This window comes from Onychomys torridus, chromosome 3, assembly GCF_903995425.1.
Source record: "Onychomys torridus chromosome 3, mOncTor1.1, whole genome shotgun sequence".
Lineage (NCBI taxonomy): Eukaryota > Metazoa > Chordata > Mammalia > Rodentia > Cricetidae > Onychomys > Onychomys torridus.
This window is the reverse complement of record NC_050445.1, coordinates 17950603-17965764: the sequence shown is the minus strand read 5'-3', so window position 1 is coordinate 17965764 and position 15162 is coordinate 17950603. Positions and strand designations below refer to the sequence as shown.

Sequence of the window (15162 nt, the reverse complement as noted above, 5' to 3'; positions counted from 1 at the left end):
CAGGCTTATTTCAAAATCATGATTTTATTATGGTAGTGGTCAGAACTTGTATGCATATCTTTGGGAAAAAATTACCAAAATAAACTCATGTTAGGCTGAAATAGCTCTCTAGAAAGGGAGCTATGATTGATATAGTTACCTTTGGTTGTTTGTCTGGGTAGCCAGCTGCTGCCATCAGAATTATTCGTTGTCTGTCTCTCTGATAGAATCACTGCTCTGCTCTCTTAGAATCCATAACATCCTTTCATTTCTATGAATCAATTTTTGTGCTCAAGCTATTTTTATACAATATATTAAGAGTTATCACAAACCATTGCCATAAATAGAAAGGTATTTAGTATTCAACCTTAGGATTGTTACCTTCAAAATATTTATATACATAAAGTGTACAAATCAACTCTTTCATTAAACAGAAATATCACACAAATCCACATCCTACCTTAAAAATCGTGGTTCTGCATAACATATAATTAAGTAAACAAGGAAATAAAACCATTTTATTCATTATACATAATTAAAACCAAGACCTTGTGGGGTTTAGGAAGGAAATGGTAATGAATAATATAGAATAATATAAGACAGATTGGAATGTGACATAAAGTAAAACCATTATCAGTGATTGTCTAGGAAGAATAAATGCTACAAAAACAGTTCAATATCACTGTATGCTGTTTCATTCACTTAAAAAAACAACAAACAAACTACATGTCATTTTCTACCACAAGTGTGTTTCTTATTTTTACATAGGGATTAGACCTAATATTCAGTATATTAGAGAAAAAAGGAAGTGCAGAAATTATGGAAGAAGATATAATTTATATGCTCAATTTTGATTCCTCATTGCTACTGGCACTTCTGAGTTTGAGGGAAGCACTACTATTCCATTTTTGGTTAAATGCAGTCTAAACCTCAAGCAATCTACTTAAGAGCCATGAAGCCCTCAGCACACTACTTAAACTTCATAAGCTTCAGAGTTGTCATCTACAAGATAGGAAGCCCTCTACTTAATGTTCTCCTAAACTAATATGTTAAGTTTATAGATCCTGAAGCCTAGAAGAAAGGTGACATACAGAAATTATGAAGAAAAACACTTCCTATTGCATCAGGCCCAGGGAACAGAACAGAGGGAGAAGGATAAGACTTCTCAGGGCAAGAGTGACAGCACTATATGAAAGAATAAATGAGAATGATAACAGGTGATTGGAAATTTGGCCCCACACAAGCAACAAACACTGTGAATTCTTTTTCCATTAAGAGCTTGTCTCGAATTGAGAGATAACCTGTCTCAACATCTGACATTGGTAGCTGCAGAGGCTGCGTTGATTGGCTTATGAACAAAGAAAATTCTAAGCTTTTTTTTTTTAATGGAAGACACAAAAGAGATATCAATTCCGTAATCAGACAAATTATACCTGAGATCTACCATAGCCATTTATTTAACTAGGAGGTGATGGTAAAATTCTATAGGATGTGTGATATTCAATTTGAAAAATAAATTATCTGCATGCAATTGTTTTCAAGAGTGGCAAAAGTATAAATCTACACTTTTAAGCAAACTCGCATGCATTAACATGATGATCTAATTTGTGTGAATGAACTGATAGTCATCTACAGTCATCCTCATGCTGACGGTCAGTATCAACCTGAATCTAACCATGAAAGGTAGCAATTCAGAGGGCTGAAAAGCTTCTGAGAGAAAACTCATGAATGAGTAGTGCAGATATTAATGGAAGAGCAGCACTGAGCAGAGATAAGCCTTCCAAACATCACGTGCCTTCTGAGAAGACAATGAGCTGCTACCTGCAACTACTATGTAACTATGTAACAAGTCATCACTGGACTATGACACATACACACTATTTTTCAGTAAATTATCCTCTTTTCTGTTACACAATCCCACTAAAAATAAAATCTCACAGTTTTAAAATAACAGTGACAGAAGATTCTGGAAAGATGACAGAAGAGGAGGCAACAGTAATTGTACATCCCATCAAGACAACAGTTATGCTCACTGAGTTTCTCTGATTATAGCTATTGGTGATATATATATGGACATGGCTATGTAGCTATTACATGTAATCTATATGTTTATTGATATGTAACTATGTTGAAACTGTGAGAGATATCAAAAGCTTTCTTCCTCCATAGGGTGATGTAGGAACTTAATTTGTGGGATATAATCTCTTACTTTGGCAATGCCTACCCAGTTTACTCTTCCTGTTACAAAGCAGCTATGCATTTACCCCTAAAGCAACTTGGACACTTTTCAGGAGCCAGCATGAGCAACAGGGACCTCATTGTCCACGTAGAAGGATCAGTTTCTGGTCGTGGAGGAAGATTGACAGTCACTGTTGCACACACCCCCCCCCTCAACCCTGCCAGTGGCAAGCACTTTGCCTTGGGCTTAGAGACTTTCGAGTGATTTAGAGGGTAAGCAGACATACTTTTATAATTAAATGTTCACTTTTTTCCTTTGAAAACTAGGGCATTCATTAGCAACTGTGTATACATATGATGGATTTATAAATTCATCAAGCATACTCAAAGAAAGATTACTGATCTGAGGAAATAAAAAGCAAACAAATACACTCTGCAGCCAAGGATCCCCTAAGCTTCCAGTTCCTCTCTTGAGTCTTAACTGAGTGTTACTAGAATCCCAGCCAGAAAGTCCTTAATGGCTAATGAAATTTAAGCGTAGTACCTACTGTCTTCTCTAATACATTTAGGACATCAGATCTTAAGTTGAGGTCTTCCATCCATATACAGTTGTTTTATGCAGCAAGACAGATAAGGATCTTCTATCTATAGGCTAACCAGTTTCATGGCACCATTTGTAGAAGATGCTTTCCTTTCTCCAATGACACTTTTGACTTCTTTTAAATAAAAAAAGGTAGCTATAGGAGTGTAGGTTTATATTTGAATTCTTAATTTTATCTCAAATGTGGTTCCTACCTTCAAATATCTGTTGAAATTAAATGGTCATAAAACCAGAGGCCATGGTGAGGAAAATTTCGAGGCAAGTGGGGACGTAGCATATGGGTAACATGAAAGAGCAAAGAGGAGAAATGGGTCAGAGAAGGCTAAGGGTGGGGATAGGAGAGCAAGCTAGAAGAGGTGGAACGGGGGGCTGTGGGGGGGGGGCAACTACCAACAGAGTATCCTGAAACAGCACCATGGAAGCTTATTACTATAGAACTTTCCTAAAATGTATGCATATATAAAAGATGTTCCTTTATCTACAGGGATAATATATCTCCCAGATGTCATAGGTTATCAATCAAAAATTCCAGTGCCAAATGTGAAATACTTCCATTCAAGCAGTTGCTCAGAGGGGTCCCATAGACCCTCAAACAATACAGGCTATTATTGCTATAGCTCTTGATCATTCTCTAGGACTTCATCATGAGATCTTCACACACACACACACACACACACACACACACACACACAAAGGAAGCCTAAGACACAGTGTGAGGGGTCAAATTGTTACTGGCCTAGAAACTTCATTCCTACTGGCTACTTTTCATAGTGGTTGAAGGAGCTCAGTATGTTATTCAGGGTGAGGAGGTGGATGGAGGTTAAGCAACAGTCTTACCCAAATGTGAACCATGTGCACTGCAATAGTCATGCAGTAGTGGTACTATTATCATGGGAATAACCAACCACTTTGTGGTCTGCTTCTCAAGAAGTCTCTCATGCCTGTTAATGGGACCAGGCATCATGGATGGATAATTCATAGGCCCTAGGGTATAATTTACTACTATTATCCAGCTAAATAATAATAAACTAAGACACAATACTTACAAGGAAACTTTTTTTTCAGTTGGTGGTGATGAATACAGAGACCCATAAACAGTCAATTTACAGAGAATTGGAGAGAATATGGAGTACTCAGCACTAACTGATACATCTCTTTTTATCCTTATCTTCAAAGCTCAGTGATAATTACAGAAGAAAAGGTAAAAAGATTGTAGGAGAACTATTGTGTAGCTGTTTTATGGACATGACATGACAATTTCACACAGTGGCTTTGACCACATGTACAAGACCAAGCCAGAAAAAAAATCCTTTAGCACACATGAGGAAGGGGCTCATTAAATCCTATCCCTAGCTGAGTACCTAGTGGCAACTGGTGGATGCTTTGGAAAGAATGTTAATTGTTTTAGGATGTAGCCCTGAAGATACTGTCTATGATCCAGTATATGGTTGTACAATCCATACACTTACTGACATAACCAAGTAGATTCAGTGAGTTTAATAACATTGTCAACTGTTTTCTTTCCCACACAAAATGAACTAAAGTATACTTTTATACAGAAAAAAAATATATATGACAACTCAAAATGATAAACAAATAAATAGAAATCACTGTGAGAGAGACATAATAGCATAACTTCAGACAAGTTCCTTCAAACAATAAATAGCATTACATATACTCAAAAAGCTAAGAGAATGGAGAGAGACCAGAGAAGATAGCTCAGTGGGATGGTTCCTCATGATCCTAATCCCCAGAAGCCAAATTTAAAATTCCAGTTGTAGTACTGTGTCCTTGTAACACTAGATCTAGGGGGATGGAGTTAGGCAAATTGAAGATAAGCTACTTGAAGATCCATTCTCACAAAGGTAGATGGAACCTAAGGAGAGACAACCAAGGTTGTTATCTATTACATTCACACAAACACACACATACACACACACACACACACACACACACACACACACATGAGAGAGAGAGAGAGAGAGAGAGAGAAAGAGAATCTTATCTTGCTGGAAGTAAAAACCAACTTAACAAATTCTAGAAATTCTCAATAGCATGTTTAGCAACTCTGGATGTCAGAAAGCAGTAAGCATACAAGGGATGAAGGAAGAAAATCAATCTGTCAAGAGTTATGAATATGACAAAATTGTCACATACTCTTCAGAAATTGATACATTAAAATGTATGTGAGGTTGTAACATAGCATGATCATCTGACTGACCTGGAAATGTTTCTATACAGCTGAACATTTTGGTATGTTATTGAAATTCAAGTGACATAAAGTTAATTTTGTGTGCTAAAAGTTAAGATGTTAAGCATAATCTTCACAGTAATGATGAATAAAATTGCTACAGCATATGTTCAAAGTGAAAAAAGCTAAATCCACCATAGATATCAATTAAACCCAATATGTTTGTTCATTGATGAAGAAAAAATAAATTTAAAGTCTCTAAGGAATATAGAGACAAATCAAAATAAATAGAAGTCATCTCTTTATCAGTAATTACTTCAAATGTGTGAGGTCACTTCTCTAATTTTAATGATAAAGATAGGCAAAACACAAAGGAAAAAATCTAACTATGTACTATCCAGTAGAGTCTCATTTTATATCCAAAGACAAAAACCTGGTAAAAATGAAAAAGGATGGGGAAAGATAACACACACAAAACAAAAAACAAAAAACAAAACAAAAAACAATCCATGAATGGCTATACTTCTACATAACAAAATAAAACTCATATTAAAATATAAATAATAAATCAGGATGAATGTGTAGGATTCTGTATCCCCAAATTTGGGGTCTTTTTTTGTAACTGAGGCATGAGAAAAACACACTAGTCCCTTGATTTGTAACTCAGATTACAAATTTGTAACTCCACTGTTTGTAAGGCTGTATATCAATCTATGAAGCTTCTATTCACCAAAGCAAAGAATCAACATTGAAGAGACAAGCTAGAGAATTAGAGGAACTCTAACCATCTCTTCCTTAACCAGAGGATTATTACCAGAAGAATGCAAAGGATTAAAAAAAAAAACTTAACAAAAAGCAACAATTCAGTCAAAATTGACAGATGACCTGAACAGACACATCTCAGAAAAAATACACAAAGAGAGGTACCTGAAAATGTACTGGTTTTAAAATGTGTTAGTTTTAAAATGACTAGTAGTGAAAATAATACAATAAATTCTTAGGAAGATGTGGAAGAAAAAAGAATTCCTGCCATTGGGAAAATAAATAAGTATATGCTCAGTCAAAATCAGAATGAAGGTTCTGCAAAAAACAAAAATGGAACTATCATGTGACCCAATAACACCACTTCTGGGTACACTCCTGAAGGACACAATAACATGCTACAGAAGCATACAAACATTCATGAGTGCTTCAGCATCTTTTTTTTAAATTATTTAAGAATGTCTTATTCATTTTACATACCTTCACAATAGCTTATTATGGCATCTGCCTAGGTATCCATCAGCAGGTGAACAAATTCAGAAAATGGACAAATATCCACAACTGAGTCTTATTCCACCATAAAGAACAATATTATGTCATTTGTGTTAAAAAAAACAATGCAACTGAAAACTTCATTAATGAGCGACTTAAACTAGACTCAGAAAAGCAAATATGGGCCTGAAGAGATGTCTCAGTTATGGTGATATTTTATTTGTGATGAAATGTGATTTAATTTGTATGTTAATAAATAAAGTTGCCTGGGGATCAGAGCTAAAAGTGAGCCATTTAGCAGAAGTCCTGCAGTGGTGGCACACACACACTTAATCTGATCACATGGCAGGCAGAGTCTCTGTGTGGTCAAGGACAGCCTGGTGACCTGAACCTTTAATCCCAATACCAACCATAGAGACCTGGAGGTCTGTATAGACAGGCAGTGATTAGGAAGTCATGTGATTAGATTTAGAGCCAATGAGAAGACAGATCAGAAAGTAAAAAAAAAAAAAAAAAAGATAGTCACACAGGAAGAAGGTCTCTCTCTCTCTGGGGAAGCCACAGCAGCAAGTGGTAAGCTAAAGCCTATTCACTAGTGCTCTGATCTCTGGGGCTTTTAACTTTGTATTTGGCTCTGTGATTCTTATTTAATAAGACCGTTTAGAATCTCATCTGCACTCAGTAGCTAAAACTGCCTGAAGCTCTGTGGAGAATGAGGGTTCCAAGAGCCCACACTGGGTGGCTTTCAACCTTTAACAATTCTGGCTCCAGGAGATTTGATACATTCTTCTGGCCTCTGTAGGGGCCTACACAACTGTGTATATATTCAGAGAATATATACTAATAAAAATATAAAAATTAAAATTTTAACCAAAAGCATACACCCATGTTCATTGAAGCAATATTCACAATGGCTGAAATATGGGATCAGCTTAGGTGCTTATCAAAATATGACTAAATAAAGACATATGGTCTATGCACTCAATGTAGTATTATCCAGTCATAAAGAAAAGTGAAATCTTATTATTTTCAGGGAAATACATGGCACTGGAAGACATTGTGCTATTTGAAACAAGACAGAGAGAGAAACGACTCCTGTTTTTCTCCCACATGTAGTAAATAACAAACAAAAAATATGGTCTTAAAAGTAGAAGTTTTTAGTAGATAATGAGATAGGTGCTGGGAAAAGGATGGCATGGGGTAGAAAGTAAGTTGGGTATGACCAATGTATGCTGCACTCATGTTAAGAAAAAACGCACTAAATTCCATTCATGGTACATAAAATTGGTGTGTTTCATTTAAAAAAAATGTATATGTGTGGAAGAGTATCAATTCCAAGCCATACTTTCAAAAAAGCACCAAGTCCAACCCAGTGCTGAAGTTTTATTTTAAAAAGTAGCCACCATTAAAAAAATCATTGTGGAAGATTCTCTAAAACTAAAAATTAGATTTATCACATGACCGACTTACCCAACTCTGGTGTAAATACCCAAAAGACTCAAGAGTCTTCCACAAGAATATCTACTCCTTATCTATCTATATCTATTGCTAACTCCTTTACAGTAGGTAGGAAATGGAACCAGCTTAGAAGTCTATCAATGAACAGTCAATGTTCAGGTATGCAGTGGAATTTTATTAAGACAAAGAAAAATGAAACTAAATTCTTAGGGAAATGGAAAGATGGAAATCACTACAATTATACAAAGTGAATAAACCAGGATAAGAAAGAGAAGCAGCAGGTGAAAACTCTCATATGAGAAAAAAGAGAAACAGCTCTCATATGCAAATCCTACTCTCTCACTATTGAACTGGTATATCTGGGTGGGGGCAATATGGGCAAAGGCCAAGAAACAATAAGAGGGTCCATGAATTTGCACAAGAAGTGTTGTTAAGAGATGATCTAAGAAAGTCAATAAAAGTAAGAAGAAGGGGAAATATTGGGAGTTGGGTGGGGTAGAATGTGGAAAGTGGGACAGAGACATGAGAGGAAAGTGGCCAAAAAGATCAACCGATATGAAACATGGTACAAAGGAGAAAGTATAGCTTTATGAGATATCTAACTGATAGCACAGCTCAAACAGCTGAAATTTTAAAGAGTTTTACTAAAATACTATTAGAGGATGGAGAGATGACCCAGGTGAAAATCATTTGCTATGCAAACACAGGTCCAGGATCTAAGCCTCCAGAATCTAAGTAAATGCTAGGTGGACATAGTGGCTAGCTTGTAACTCCAGTCTTGGAAGGCAGAGACAGGAGATCCTGAGGCAAGCTGGCAAGTAAAACTAGCCATTGAACTCTGAGTTTGACTGAGAGATTCTGCCTCAAAAGAACACAGTGAAGGAGTGATGGAGAAGATTCTCCACATCAGTCTTGGGAACCCATGCATACATATATGCACACTCATACACACCCATACACACAGGTACATCACACATATACACACACATTATATATTACACATAAGAAGAAACATTTTATATTCTATTAAAATGAAAAGTGATAGAGTGAGTTCTTTATCCATAGGCTTCATTTGAAAAATGGACAATAAATGGAATTTAATGTGAAAGGTTTTAGAGTGAAATAAAAAGAACCAGAAAGAGATTTGTTTTTGACTTTGTCTATTCTATCCCTAGAGTAGCTTGGGATGTTCATGAACAATGCTGACATCTGAATATGGACAGAGTGCTGTGGGATGTTCTCTATGTCAAATGTGTTGCTCCGATTGGTTAATAAGAAAAACACTGATTGGCCAGTAGCCATGCAGGAAGTATAGGTGGGACAAGGAGAGCAGTGAATCCCAGGAACTGGAAGGCTGAGTCAGAGAGTCACTGCCAGCTGCCACCATAACAAGGAAGATGTAAGGTACCTGTAAGCCACAAGCCACATGGCAAAGTATAGATTAATAGAAATGGGTTAATTTAAGATAAAAGAAGTAGATAACAAGAAGCCTGCCATGGCCATACAGTTTGTAAGCAATATAAGTCTCTGCATGTTTACTTGGTTGGGTCTGAGTGCCTGTAGGACTGGCAGGTGAAAGAGATTTGTCCTGACTGTGAGCCAGGCAGGACCAGAAAAACTCCAGCTACAGACAGAGGGTGTGTGTATTTTTGTATGTGTGTTTCTGGAGATAAAATTCAAGGCTGCCCATGTGCTGATAGGGATTCTACCACAAAGTGACAACATCAGCCCCCACCACCTTGTTTTGAGGCAGAATCCTACTAAGTGACCCATGTTCACTTTGAATTTTCACTGTCGCACAGGCAAGCTTGTGATCCTCCTGCTTCAGGTCTCTGAGAGGATTAGATTACAAATGTGCACCTTTGGGTACTTTTTATGCGCTTTGTAATGTTTTAAAATGTGAATAACATGGTAAATATCATTATTGGAAGGAAGTTAAGCAAATTGTATTGTCTGAATGTATGCAAGTGCAGAAGTGCCATTTGAAGGTAGCTACTAGTAGCCTTGGTAGAAACTCAATGTCTGGAACTTAGACTGAGGAGGGAAGAAAGGAGGAAGCTGTGTTCAAAGTCTGTAATTGCTTCCCACTCCATTTCTGAATATCCAAAGCAAACAGAACCATGCTTGAGAAGTTTCCATGTTGCTTGCTTGATGAGTAGATTTCCTTAGAAATTTTTATACCATAATTTGCAAATATATCACAGCCATTCTAGAACTATGAATAAGAAGGAAGGTGGGTTCATATGGATATTTCTCTCTGTAATTACTCTCAAAACACCTTTGATCCAATGCCATTGTAGAATTGTAGAAAATTGTATTATTGTGAATTGATTTTAGCTTGAGTGATAATGTAGATTTGCCATAGAAAAGGACCTCCATAACTCAGTTGTGGCTGTTGCATACTGCAAGATTTTTAAGCTGTCTCAATACTGCAAGGTTTTTAAGCTATCTTGATAGGCTCTTCACATTTTATTAAGTTTCAAGATTTAAAAAAATTGTACCATGTGGAAAAAAACATAAACTTGGACATGCAAAAGGAGCATTGATGTCTTGACAAGAAAAAATTTACTTTCTAGAATAGCTTGTATAAAGTAAAATATTTTTAATCAAGATATTTTACCATTAATTAATGTAAAAATTACCAAAAATTAATGTGAAAATTTTTAATTTGTCATATTATTTAATCTATATAGGAAAATAGAAATACATGTTCATATGAAATCACACAAACATGCTTAACCATTAAAGTTTCCCTCTATGAGAATTTTGTACCTTTTACTACCAAAGTACCTAAGAAAAAGATGTTGAGTTCTTGAGTGGTTCACAGCAGAAAGTAAAATGTAATGTATATAATTTAACAACTGCTTTGACTTCCTAGTCACACACAAAGTTTTATAAGGACAATTGTGTGAGTTATTAACAGTAAGTCTGAGTTATTTAATAATAAACACAAGTCTTAAAAGTTTCCCAAGTTTATCTGATGATAAAATTGGGTCATTACATAAAATGTGTTTTAGCCAACCAATTTGTATGGGTAGACCATGTAGATGAAGTAATTATTGCACTTAAAACTTTAAACTTTCTAAAAATGTGAGAAAAGCATGATAGAACATGGGAAGTGAGTGAATTGTGTTCCCTCAACATGGCTATTCCAGCACATTTCCTATACAGCTTCCAAGTCAGCACAAAGTAATGAAATATGGTGTTGACCAACATCTCAACATGCATCCATCAGCTTTTCGGTCTACTTGAGAACTTAAAAGAAGGAAACTATCCCATGGTATTTTTTTCTATATGAGTCAAGCTATATTGAGTAATATATACATAGAACTTTTATTTCCTGATTCACTGCAGATATCATGTTATCAAGATTAAGTCCTACAATTTCTATATGGAGAAGTGGAAGTCTTCATTATATAGAGTCAAGTGTGCTGTTATGGTTTAATGGAGAAGACTATCCATTCATTGCCTTTGATTTAGAATTTAAGCTATTTAAAAATACTTGCTGAATAATCACAGATATTCCTTGTTTTAGATGGATACCAACTTACCAAAACCTATAATAAATTATTATATATTAAAATATATATTAAATACTATAATATATTATAATAAAATTTCTTTGAAAACACTTAACCAATGAACTATAGAAGCTTATTCACCCAATATCACTTCTCTACCATACTCAGACCCAGTGTTCAATAGCTAAAAGATGGCCAAAAATCAATGAACACAGAGCCTACTTTAAAATAAAGTATTTAATGTCTTATGTAGGTTGCTGAATCCCTATATTAAAACTGGTGAAATAGTAAATGTGTAGCAAATACTCTATATTTTGTCTTATGATCCCTTGATTGATCATCTTGATTGTTGCTTGGCAGCCTCACATGACACATTCCACACACATCCCTGTTCCAGAAACAGCCAAATCCAAAGTGCAAAGTACAGTTTCTACTGAAGACCCATTCATCGTTTCTATATGACTGTATGTAAGTTCAACACGTAAATGCATAGAAAGGCTTGAGGTTGAAAACTAATACATTTACTATTCTGTCTACTCTAAGATTCTAACTTACAAGCTTTAACACCTGGAACTACAAATATATATTATTGTAAGCTACTTTAAATGTTATTTGAACATACTAACTGAAGACAATAAAAGTTTAAGGATATATATCACATATAAATATTTAAAATTTGCTTTAGGGGGTAGAAAAACATTTTACATGATAATGAACTCTAGAAATTTTATGAATATACAAGGGTCAGAATTCTGTGTGAAATCTTAACAGCAGCATTAAACATGTATGGCAGCCTCAAGTAATGCAATGAATTTTGTAAACTGTTTGAATTTCAGTTTATTCCTCTGTGGTCTTACCATTCTTAAGGAATATCTACATTGCAAAATTTATGTCTATATCAACAAGGAAAATGTTTTATTACTAAACAATCTCAGTAATTTAAGTCTTCAATTACCATGCCAAAGTTTTCATCATTGTATACTATCTATGTTGATATTCTCAGAATTCACTCTGTAGAAAAAAATGAACATTAAAAAGGAATGGCCAAAATGTTTTGAACTAAATTTTCACTATCAATTTTCCTAAAAGTATATTTCATATCAAAGATAGCATATTGTTTTTAAAAGACTTTATTCCTACTCTTTCCAATATATTTACCTTTGCAGCATTATAATCAGGTAAATGACATTTCCTAGAAAATTACAGACCAATTTTCCTTACAAATACAGATTAAAATCTCTCAATAAAATAATTGCAAACCAAATTCAAGAACTCATCAAAAAGAAAATCTACTGTGATCAAGGTGGTTTCATACCATACATGTAAGTATTGTAATCTACTACATATACAAACCAAAAGACAAAACCACATAATTGTTTCATTAAATGCTGAAAAGGCCTTTGACAAAATCAAACACCCATTCATTATACAAGTACTAAAAGGATTAAGAATACAAGGTACTTTCCTCAACATATTGAAGGCAGTTCACAGCAGGCCATAGTCAACATCAACTTATATAGAGATAAACTCAAAGCAATTCCAATAAAATCAGGAAAAGACAAAGTTTCTTATTCTCACCATACCTATTCAACATATTGCCTGAAATCTTAGATAGAGCAATAAGACAACTGAAAGAGATCAAGAGGATATACATTGGAAATAAGAAATCAAAGTATCTTTATTTGAAGATGATAGGATAATACACATAAGTGACCCTAAAAATTCCACAGAGAAAATCCAAGAGCTGATAGACATTTTTGACAAAGTAGCTGGACACAATATTAACTCATAAAATAAGTATCTTTCCTATATACAAATGACAAACAGACTGAGAAAGAAATCAGGGATACAATGCCTTTCACAATAGCATCAAATAATACAAAATATCTTGGGGTAACTCTAACAAAGGCAAATGAACGGAGGTGGCTGGGATGGGAGGATCTAGTGGGGAGGAGAAGGGAGAAAGGGGAAAGGGAGAAAATATGTTATAACAGCCAAAATTAAGGGATATTTGAGGGGAAATATAGAAACCTTACACTATAGAAACTTCCTAAAATTGTGTGTGTGTGTGTGTGTGTGTGTGTGTGTGTGTGTGTGTGTGTGATTTAAATGAAATTACCAAAAATGGGGGACACAGATCAAAATCTATACATCACTTGTCACCAAGTGAAGATTCCTATCCAGGGATTGTGTTACATCTAATTTAGTTTTTGCCAAAGGGTTCCCATAGGATCCCCAAACAACCCAGGATGTTGCCAAGACATCCTCTCTACAAACTGAAGGTAAGGACCTATTATGGAGGACAGTAACTCATTGAAGAGGTAGTAGTCAAGCTGGTGCCTATACTGAACTTTTACTCCTAAATGCTAGCATCTTTGTTTCTAGAAGGTACTTTGCTTGATACCAAAGGAGAACTGTAAACAACAACTCAACCACAAACTTTAATATATAATGGTGTCCAGCCTGAAAGACATGCTGGTGTAATAGTGGCACAAAGCTTGTTGTAGTAACCAACCAATATATTATTTGACTTGAGGTACACTCCATGAGATGGAACCTATACCCTGCTTGGGGGAGGAAGATCCTGAGACTAGATTGTTCAGGGACCTAGGGTAAACCTAGAGTAAAACCAAATATTACTGTTCTAAAAACAAACAAACCAGGGAACAAACAACAACATATCTTTAAAAAACAATAAAATGATTCCTAATGATAATCTACTACAGTTAAAGATCACAGCCTTGCTCAGCCATTAGCAGAGAAGCTGCCTCCTGCAGCAGATGGGAACAAATACAGAAACCCACAGACATACATTATTCAGAGAGTAGGAGACCTTGGAACATTCAGCTTTGAAGGGGATGTCTTCATCAAGTCCCTCTCATCAGGGCTTACAGAACCCTGTTGAAGAGGATGCAGAAAGAATTTAAGAGCCAGCAGGAATGGATAACACCAAGGAAAGGAAGTCTGAACACAACAGGATCTCCACACATATGAATCCAAGGAGACTGAGTCACCATGAATAGGGCCAATACAGGTTTGCAACTGATGGAATCCTAGAACTGAAAGAAGTAGGTGCATGCTCCAATTCCTAACCCAAAAGCTATCTCTGATTCCTAACCATTTGCAAATAGAAATTTATTTTTCTCCAGTGGAGTATCACTGGGGGGGAAAATAACTACTCTTAAGAGTAGGCTGAATTCCCAGCAGTAGATGACCAACAGAAAAGGAACTCAATGGCATATTTGGAGATTTCTTGTCTCATAATGTCAACTAGAGCTTTTCCTATTCTTCTTGTTGTTGTTGTTAATTTCATCTTATTTCTTTATCTTTATTTTTATTTTATTTGTATTTTTTCTTCTCCCCCTTTACCTTACAGATCCTTTGAGGTTATATTATTCCAGTTTTAAGTTTTTATAGGATTCTTGAGTTTAATGTTTTTATGAGATTCTTGAGTGTCAAACAAGTGGGTTTATGTTTTTTGTGCCTTTTCTTGGCCTCTTTTCCTTCTCTTTGTTTGCTTTGTATTGTATTTTGTGTCATCTTATTTTGTTTATTTTAATTTATTATTAAACCTTAGAAGCCTGTTTGTTTTCTGATGAGATACGGAAAGGGGATAGAATTGGATGGGAGTGGAGTTAGGAAGGAACTGGAAAGAGCAGAGGGAGGGGAAGCTAATCTGGATATATTTGTGAGAAAAAAATCTATTTCTTATAAAAAGAAAAAGAGAGGAAGAAAGGGAGATAGGGAGGGAGGGAGGCATGGAGGGAGGGAGGGAAGAAGGGAGGGAGGAAGAGAGGGAAGGAGGGAGGGAGGAAGTGGCTGGAGAAAAACAGCCTACACATTACCTTTTGTTTTTGTATTGTTTTCTTGTCTGATAAGTGTTTTGTGTTTCTCAGGTCAGCCTCAAAAGTTCTATGAAGCTGAAGTTAAGCCTGATAAACAGATCTTCTCACTTCCATCTTCCAAATGCTAGAATTACT

The 15162-nt window shown here is 35.5% G+C and overlaps 1 protein-coding gene across 2 annotated transcripts in view; it reads right to left on the bottom strand.

The window, feature by feature from the left end:
• Window positions 1-15162, bottom strand: part of Ccser1 (coiled-coil serine rich protein 1) — a 1141750-nt gene that overhangs the window by 434117 nt on the left and 692471 nt on the right. The window lies entirely within an intron of this gene.